Source organism: Magallana gigas, chromosome 3 (assembly GCF_963853765.1).
Source record: "Magallana gigas chromosome 3, xbMagGiga1.1, whole genome shotgun sequence".
NCBI classification, from domain to species: domain Eukaryota; kingdom Metazoa; phylum Mollusca; class Bivalvia; order Ostreida; family Ostreidae; genus Magallana; species Magallana gigas.
This window is the reverse complement of record NC_088855.1, coordinates 58807995-58818383: the sequence shown is the minus strand read 5'-3', so window position 1 is coordinate 58818383 and position 10389 is coordinate 58807995.

Sequence of the window (10389 nt, the reverse complement as noted above, 5' to 3'; positions counted from 1 at the left end):
TAAGAATAATGTTCTCCTGTCTATATGTCTATATACGCGTCGTCATGTTCCCATACTTCTGGTTGCACTGTCCTAAATCCTGTGACAGTGTCCTGTCAGGATTTCTCACAAAAGAGTAGGTTGTCGAAGAACCAATTCCCAGATCCTCTATTAGATAATCAAATATTCATACATAAGAAGAGCAGTTACAATTTCTGATATACTTTTGCTTATTAAATAAATAATCAAATTGTTTGATCTTGTTCTGATTAGGATAGTATATACTTTACCACCTGCTGGATTATTACTGATGTTGATATCAAGGCATTTCTTCGTGTTTGTGTCCCTGTCAAATATGCATAAATCACTCAGCTAATTACAAATTCACACTTTGGCTATTTGATAGTAAACGAATTTAAAGTGTATTTGTTCAAGTAATTGACCAAGCAGTTATTCAATCCCAAACAAAGGTGCACATGAAACATAAGAATAGAACGATGTGTTTAAAGGTATCGAGTACATGACCTATACTGTGAAAGTTCCGCACTGGCTAAATCATACATAGTTTTTTTTAGGTAGGCTATGATATCAGTGTTGGAGTGTTAAATGGCCAATTCTATCTTTGCAAACTGTTAACTTCTAAAATGAAACAAGGCAAGTGTTTGTATTTTGTTACCTCCCTTGATTCGGTTTTTGCGGCTTTGGCATTTTTCCGTACATTAGGTCGTTCGGTTCCACATTCCTGACCGGTTTCCTGTTAGGACGCACGACGGCAGCATAGATTACCGGTGAATCCCTAGTAATGTCTTCTACTTGAAAGAAAATGGCAAAATATAGAAAGCCTTAAACAAAACTAATTATTACAAGAAAAAAAAACCGGGAATATGAGGGGAAAAAAAGAGATAATTAACAAACCATTTCTTCTTCCAGTGGAGACTTCTGGGTAGCTTGTGATATTTTTCCTCGCTCTGTGATGTATCATTCAAGTCATTATATATATTTGTGTGTGTGTGTGTGTGTGTGTGTGTGTGTGTGTGTGTGTGTGTGTGTGTGTGTGTGTGTGTGTGTGTGTGTGTGTGTGTGTGTGTGTGTGTGTGTGTGTGTGTGTGTGTGTGTGTGTGTGTGTGTGTGTGTGTGTGTGTGTGTGTGTGTGTGTGCGCGCGCGCGCGCGCGCGTGCGTGCGTGCGTGCGTGCGTGTTAAAATGGATCTAATCATATGTTTTTTTAATCTAATTTCAAATCGACTTGCGAGGTACAGTGCCGATCAGACCCAACCTAACAGAAAGTAAGCCCCAACTAAACATTGGGTTTACTTTCTGGGTTTACTCTGGGTTTACTGGAGTGGACCCAGAGTAAACCCAGAATAAAGCCCGAGTAAACCCAGAGTGGACACAGAGAGTATACCCCGATCAGAAGTTTACCCTGAAAGCAGACACTACACGTGTATTTGGAATATCCAAGGGGCAGGAATCACAGGTAATAGGATGATTAGATAAAATACAGGTCTGCTTCACACTTCAGTGCGCATAATTGACTCCAAAAGCAATTCTCGAGTAAACCAAAAGTAAACCCTGAATAAACCCAATGTAAACTCCGAGTGGACCCAAAATTTCAAAAAGTTAACCCAAAGTAAACCCAGAAAGTAAACCCGGGGTTTAGTTGGGGTTTACTCTGGTGTTAGGTTGGGTGTGATCAGTACTGTAAATAATTTTGACCCAATTGTTGAGGTGACCACGCGATACGATCTTAAAATTGCAGTTTAATCAATAAACTAGTTGTTAATCCCTTATCCTTATCTGAAAGTTTGAAAATTGAATGACGTCCGATATTAACCCTCACTTTTTGTGAACATCGTGTGGTCAATAAGGATAAGAGATTTTCTAACTTTCAGCTTTTATCTGTGGTCAAACCTTTCGATTTTACTATTTAAAAAAAACAAATCCGATAAGAAAATCAAATCGTAAAATCTGCTGAACAACCACATCGTGTGACCACACCCTTATGCGCAAGTATGTTAATTAAAGTCAAATTTGTCCTACCTGTAAACGACTCTTAGTATTCCAACAATGAGCAACATTATGATGAATATTGATGCAGACAAAGAAATTTCTAAAACCATTCCTACAGGTTTTCGGTTATGCAACCCTAAAATTTGATGATAGTTACCTTTTTTTCAAGAAAAAAATAGCATGTTCCAAAAACATACTTATTTACATAACAACAAAGAGAAGAGGCACAAAACTATTTTGTCTGATTATACACTTATTATCGTTTATTTGATTTGAGAATAATTGTGAATTATTTTACTTGTCATAGAATTCATGAACACATTCACTTTAATACCTATATATGTATTTTTACATATTTGATTAAACATATTTATCTAGTCTCCAAATTTCTGTTTTACAGTGAAAGGATATAAAAGTATACATTTTGTGTAGTCAAACAGAACAATTGCATATACATGAGAAAATTGATAGCACGTTCACTTTACAGTTATATTAACAAAAGAGGAAAGCGCTAAAATTAGATTCAGCAAATATAAGAAAGAGAATTTTTAAAGAAATATTCAACAGAATGCTTAGGATTAACATGTACTAGGGAAATTTTTTCTACAGATGTAGACGTTATCTCTTGAAAAAAATCAATGAATATGTGAAACAATTTATCTAAATAAAGTATTAAATGAGTAGTATAACTAATGTGTATTGATCTGAATCAGACCTATAACTGAATAAAGATTTGTAAAAAATCAAAAAAGTTTAATTTTCAATCATAAAAATCTCTTTGAAGAAGCATTTGCGAAGTTAAAATCAAGAATGGATTGCACATATCAACTTTTATTTTAAATCAAAAGTATACCTTTACTCAGTAAGCCACATGCAATAAATTCAACAACAAATTTCGTAATGAATTGAAAACTCAATTGTCTCTCATAAAAATTATAAAGCAATTAAAAATTAGAACCATCTGCATCATATTCACAATACACAGATATATATATTCAAGAAATGAAGATATTTTTTCTATTGATCGACGTATCAAAGAAAACATTGACCGGTAAAGTTTTCCGGTCATTTTTTTCTTTGATACGTCAATCAATAGAAAAATTATTGTCTTCATTTCTTATCATTTGATAAAACATTTTCAAATCATAAAATGTGAATAATGTGAATGAAGCGGCGCGTATGGATACAAAACTAAAACAGCAACAATATTCAAAATGGATGCGCCTTCAGCTGATGCCGAGCCATTGAGCTGAATTTAATGGGTTAAACACAAATAGTGAGTTAAAATATGAACCGGCTGAATTTAAAACGAAAGGAAAATATATGTGATAGCTTGTGATGTTATTAAATTTGCAGAAAAAATTGTTAAAACTGGTTTTAATGTGGGATCGCTGGAACATGCAGCTGGGCATAATCGTGCAAGGAAACGGGATCGTGGAGGAAAATAGTTGATTAGTCGACAAATTATAGTATATATGTCCGACTTTTGTAAACGTTCTGATAACTAAAGATAGCCAGTGAGGTACTTAAATGGTATGCCGCTTGGAATACGCCGAAGAGTTGATGCACTTCTCTTAGCTTTGCTTTACGATACATATTCTGATGACTGATCATGTACGTGGGTTAATTTAAAAGTCATCGTTACCAAATTTAAACATCAATTTTACCGTGAAATTGTAGAGGCCTATATGTTCGTTATAATTATCCTGGTATTGGAACAGCAAGCCTCGCAGTAAATGTTGATCGTTGATCCCAAGCAGACAAAATCGTAAAAGACAATTTCATATTTCGTGGATTTAATAATGTGTATTGCTTATTTTTGAAGGTTAAACTTTCATTTTTTTATGTTTTATAAATTTGCTGACAATTAAACAGACACAACTTTACATTTTGTTGACAGTGTTTATTTTGGAAATTCCCGTTCTTTAAATCGTGTTCGATCAGAACAGTTGAGAAAAGTAGATCCGGCAAAGATTTTATTGATGCGGGTATCAGAGAAATTTGTCCACCAATCAGAAGCGCCGATATCTCATCAAACGAATAAATATTAAATGATAAAGAAAATGTAACGAACAGTATCCGAAAAAAATCTGCCGACCTTATGAAGCATATCGTATATCACAAACATATAAAAACAGTAAGTTATTTTCACTATAATAGGTCTCTTTTTTCAACTAAAAACTATTGCGTTCTGTGCAGAATAATGATTTAAGTTATCCATTACAACACGGAGATATTTTATGCATCCACTTACCAGTAGACAGACATCCAGACACATCGTCGCATTGGTCAGCATCACAGGGACAGGATTGATTGCAGTGCTCTCCATAATATCCTTGGGGACACTTTGATCTACATGAACGTCCAATACAGGCTACAATAAAAAAAAACAAATGGTACATTTAATAACGTTATCCTGTATCTTTATGTAAATGTAAAAAATAGTTTCGTAAATATTGAGACCAAAAACATCTCTGTAAAAGATGTTACTTTAGAATAGATATAAGGTAACAGACCTCGGCATATCTTTATATTGGCTTCATCCAAATGTGTTCCATTAAGGTCATTACCGCAACACTTTAAGAGAAATCTGATTGCAAAAAAGGAAAAATCTAGTGATGACCGTTTTATTATGATTAATTATATCTGGAAACAAAGAACAAAATATAAACGATGAAATTGTACATACGTTTTATAGTTACAACTTTCATCCGCAGGTTCATCAGAAAGAACAAATATATTTACACAAATACTTGCAAACACATACAATGCAATGCTTTTCATTTTCAAAAAGATCTAAAAGGAAAAGCTCGATGGTATTCCTTTCTATTATTCTCTTTGACTTTTGGACTTTTAGAAGTAGACAATTCAAACAGTCAAGTTATTTCCTATTAGATATCTCTATGTGGTTTTTTTTTATTATAAATTAAATGTATATATCTAAATATTTTGAAATAACACATATTTTTTCTAACTTTTACATAAATAATCTTGTTTTTTCACATTTACTCTATTTTTGTTTTAACGTTTTGACCGGTTTCTCCCATATTAACAATATAAATCAAAGTACTGAGAGTACTGAAAGACGGGGTCTTGATGTTTGAATTTGTAATTGTCCTGGATTTCCTCGAATAAGCTTCCAAAATTTATGATTTTGAATTAGTTGTAACAATATATGTTAATTCGGCTTTTTTGCAATTGTCTGATACTTTGTCTAAATTTTACTCACAAACTGCTAGTTTACAAATCTAAAAGCGCGTAATTATTTACTATCTTTATGGACATCCGGATGACGATCGCCCGTCTGTATCCAGCCATTTATTTCATAACTTTGTCAACCAAAAAATACCAACTAAAACATATGCGTCCTATATACGCAATAGCTTTTAACAATAAACTAAATATCATTTTCATGCAGTTGTCAATAGAGAAGGGAGAGGGGTTTCCACTCGTTTCATTTCTCTCATTATTGTTGACTTTTATAATCTTCGAATAAGACATTATTTTTAAAGCTGTCTTGTTCCGTCTTGTTGGTGCACGTTAAAGCGATAATTACATGATAAATAGAAAAACGACTCGTTCCTTAATTCAATTATTTTCTTAAATGTTTATTGACGTGAATTACCTGTGAAAACCTATACCCAAACAGATAAAACTTGCTAGTATCTCTTTATGAAACATCATTAAACTTGACAATCGTATATTTGTTCACTGTTTCACAAATGTATAACCTTTTATAATACTGGATACAAACAAGTCTTATTATGGCTTATGAAAAATGCCGTATACCATTCGAACTTTGAAATTTAAACTTACATCAGTTTAAACATTTTGGATTTTGCTCCATTTTGTATTGCTTGGATTTCAAGTGATATCGAAATATTGATGTCAATCTGACATTCGTGTTGTTCTTGCTTTTTGTAATGTTAATTTTGGACCACATGTTGAGTTTCATTGCTATAGTTTACAGTTCTTTCTGCTGTTTCCCATTACAGAACATTTCGATGTATATCCGCATCATGAAGTCTATAATGTTACATGTTAATATATTAAGCTTTATCATTTTAAATTTCACGCGTAAACATGTGAAATGCTGTCTATTGCTATGGACTGCAATATGCAGGATAGTGAAAGTTTTCGTTAACGTTGACGTTTACAGAATGTTCTCTTTCGAGTAAAAAAAGACCAAATAAAACCACTCTTTTCAGCTAATGATTTTGTCATACCAAAACATAGAAGTTGTACCCATATTGATATAATATATTCATATGAGTACAAATGTACTTCTCCAAGATCCCCTTTAATTATCATACATGTTTACATCAAAACATAATTAAATATTTTAGAACCAGCAGTGTTTAAATACGTTTTATTTCATTATTCATGTCTTTAATTTCATACAAGTACTTAAATATGGCAAACAATTTCTCTTCCTAATAAACAATATCTTTCTGAATAGAAAGTAAGAACGTAGATTGGATGTAAATTATATTTCAATTTAATTAGTATAATACATTTTTCAACATTGTAACTCAAAATCATGAAACAAGCAGAATAATGACTTTTTCATAATACCTAATTTCCACAAAATAATATTTCTTTTTACGCAAAACAGAACACATGCAATAAATTAAAGGTTAATTAAACTGTATGATCTATCAAGCCTCATACGTCCTACGGACCTATGTTCAGTTTTGGTCAAGCTTCAATCCTTTCCTCTGCAAAAATTAAGCATAGAGGTCATTGTTCACAAACACCAACAAAATATTACAACTAAATGAATATGAAAGTGTGAGAAAGAAAAAAAATATGTACATAATATTATTGTAGTTAACAAATTTTACAAGATATTATTACAGTCTTTACAATTTATAAAAAAATCTAAAGGTAAAACGTCTAGGTTTCTAAAGTCATATTAAAGATTGATTAAAATGTTACAAACAGTCTTAAACATTTGCACACTTACCTTCCTTTCTTTGTCTAATTTTTGAAGCATCATCGTATTTACGTATATAACGTCATTTTGTTCTACAACTAGTTCCGGTGGCTTAATTGGGTGACCAACATCAGAGTATCTAACCAAGGAACCGGCCATCATGCCCTCATCTAAAATTATGTCAACGGCAAAATGGATTAGGCGTATAAGTTGGGCGTTATAATGAGAGAGACAGACAGACAGACACAGAGAGAGAGAGAGAGAGAGAGAGAGAGAGAGAGAGAGAGAGAGAGAGAGAGAGAGAGAGAGACTAACAGACAGAGACATAGAAAGAGGGAAGTAAAAAGAGAGAGTTTGATTATCGTACTATTCGTTCCATTTCGTGTACTATTGCTATTACCAAATCTTATCCTGGTGTTTGATTGCAATCTGCAAATGACAATTATAATATTAATGCAATATTAGAAGATGAAACCACGGATGCACTGTTTTTATTGTTCAGTTTAAATAAAGACATTTAAAAAACACAGTAAAATGTTTCGTTGGACGTTCATAAAGTTCTTTCTTACCCGTAAAAAACTCTCCAAAGTATGGCCATCAGCACAAATATGACGATTGCTAGACCAGACAACGCAAGCTGTTGAAACAGCCCTAACGTTGGTCTTCCGTCTTTGTCCAAATCTATAAATTATTCATTTGATATCTTTTAAATTCGTGTTGCTTTCAACCCAGCACCCAATTCAAACCCACCTACCCGATGCAGCTTCCGGACATCCTAACACATTATCACACAGGCTGATATTACAGGAACAGGTTTCCGTACACCGTCTTCCATAGTACCCATGAGGACAACGTTGACTGCAATTTGTACCAAATCTTCCGACACAAGCTAGAATGAAAAAAAATTTGGGATTTTGGTTAAAATTGCCCACTTTGCTTATATAGCAAAAGAATACTAGTACTGGCCAAAGGCAGCCACAAAGAGCAAAGTTTACATCATTGTCAAGCCGTCACATCCGTAAAGTTATAAGACATCTTTTTTTACCTATTCAAGGTGTGATGCTTTGTGAAACGTTAAATCATTAAAGTTTAATTAATGGTTTGTAGTTCACCTTAAAGGGGTTAATACATGGTCAGTACGTCCACTTTCGCTTTTGTCCAATATTGAATTTATGAACCAATTAAAAACCATGTTGCTAACAAAATCTACACTGATTGAACATTAAAGATGGTAGTGCGTTTATTTTTCACATTAACACTTTAATGACACTAAGAAAACAATGTTCATGCATGTACTTACCAATGCACTGCATTAAAGTATCGTTGTAAACAAAGCCTGTACAGCACTGTGGAATAATTCTAAAAAACATCATTGCTCATTTCACACGCAATCTAAATTTTTAGGAAATTCTAACAGAAAGAATGTGAACAATTTTATTTTACAAAGAATACAACAAATTTACGAGTACCGATCGCAGATTCCGTCTTCTAAATCTTCAGCAGAACTACAAATGTTTGTAATTAGACCTGCTATCAGGAGCATCCCAACATAGATCAAAACCATTTTGGATAAAAGGAAGAACTTTCGAGGTCTGATCATTTTATTTCATTATCTCGTTGAACTTTGTTTTATTTAATGAATTTCTACTTACTTTAATTATCCGTACCCTTTTCTAGTAAGCCGGTACTGTCAGCTAACTAAATAATATTTTTGTAGAATTTAAAACAGTCTGAGATGCATTTTTAAAATTTGAATTTTGCTGCTGCAAAAAAGAGGATTTTTTTAGAATTCTAAATGTAACTTATTTTTATGCAAAAAAAGACGAAAACAAATGTGTTACATTTCTTTTATCAGAAAAATTACTTCCCCGTTGATAACAGATCAAGGCCAACAATTATGCAAATATCCTAATTTTGGATTTCCGTGAATACACGATTCTCTTTAAAAATTTTAGTTTGTACACGAAACTCAAGAAAAATTTCAAAAAAGTATATGTTATTACTCTTGTAATAAATATGTATGATAGAAGTCAAGTTTGTATAGTTTTTTGGAGAAAAATATGTTCTTGGGTGCTTTTTTTCCAGCCCATATGCGAATGTTACTATCGAAACACATTTTATTTCATACAGGATTTTGAAATCCATACAATGAAAAAATGACAATAACAAACCGTGAACCATCTCAAAATCGATAAAACGAAATACAAATTCAAACAGAGGTAGGATCAGGTGCCTACGAGGAGTGAGCATCCTCTGCTGACCGATCACATCCGCCATGTGCATTTTGTCATATGAGGTCAATGATCCAAATTTTTAGATATATTATCTTGCATCGTTTTAAGCGTTTTTCAACAGTTTTGTACCGTGTGCAATACGAATATGTAAATAAAAAATGAGATAAAACCAACAGAAAATATGCAAACTTATGTTGAATAACTTTACTATTTATCAGACGTTTGTTTTTATATTGAAAATAATTTACAAGTAGACAGATGCAGTATGAGCATTTACAAAACGGAATCGCAAGATGTTTTAAACAAATAAGATATAGTCCAATCTCATTTTCTTATTAGCCGAACTTTGAATCACCTACTCCATACAAATCATTTTTAATTTCACTTTAAAAAGTATAGTTTCTAAATGCTTTAAAGTGTTACCCGAACGTTCATACAAACAAACTATCTTCCTGATAGTCATTCCAAGAGTTCACTAAATCAATATGTTTGAAGAATATATATAACAAAACACTTTTCATACTTAAATTTGTTTTGCAAATTAAACAGATTTTCAAATATTTGAGTCTAAAATTCAATAGGATTATCAATTTTTTTTCATGAATCGGGACTGGTAATCAACTGAAATTTGCTGTATAATCTTCGTGGTATTTGATTTCAAGATATTTTTGCGTCAAATTACACATTTTGGATTATAATTTTTTATTTTTTACGTAAAGTTATTTATCAAAACTTCATTTTATAAACATGCCTAACCGTTTATATTTTTAGCAGTTCCTGTGATTTATGTATACATTAACGTTCTATGACTTAAAGCTAGAACACCAAATAGGATATTAATGAAGCTATTGTAGATACTAGAAAAGAGAGAGAGAGAGAGAGAGAGAGAGAGAGAGAGAGAGAGAGAGAGAGAGAGAGAGAGAGAGAGAGAGAGAGAGAGAGAGAGAGAGCAAATGTTACTTGAAAAGACGTTGAACAAATAATCACCACCAACATGTGTCAGGGACATTCTGTTATACCTTCTATGAGGCTCATTTATAAATCATATGCATGTGTTTGCATGGTTCGCCATTCATTATTCATTCATGTCCAATACATATTTCTTTTTCGATATCGTCAACACCGCGATGTAAACAATATTGATACGATATCGATTTAACATTGTCAAAATTGCCGATATTTCTTTGCCGTTAACATCGTCGACATTGTCGACATCGCAACGTCGACAAAG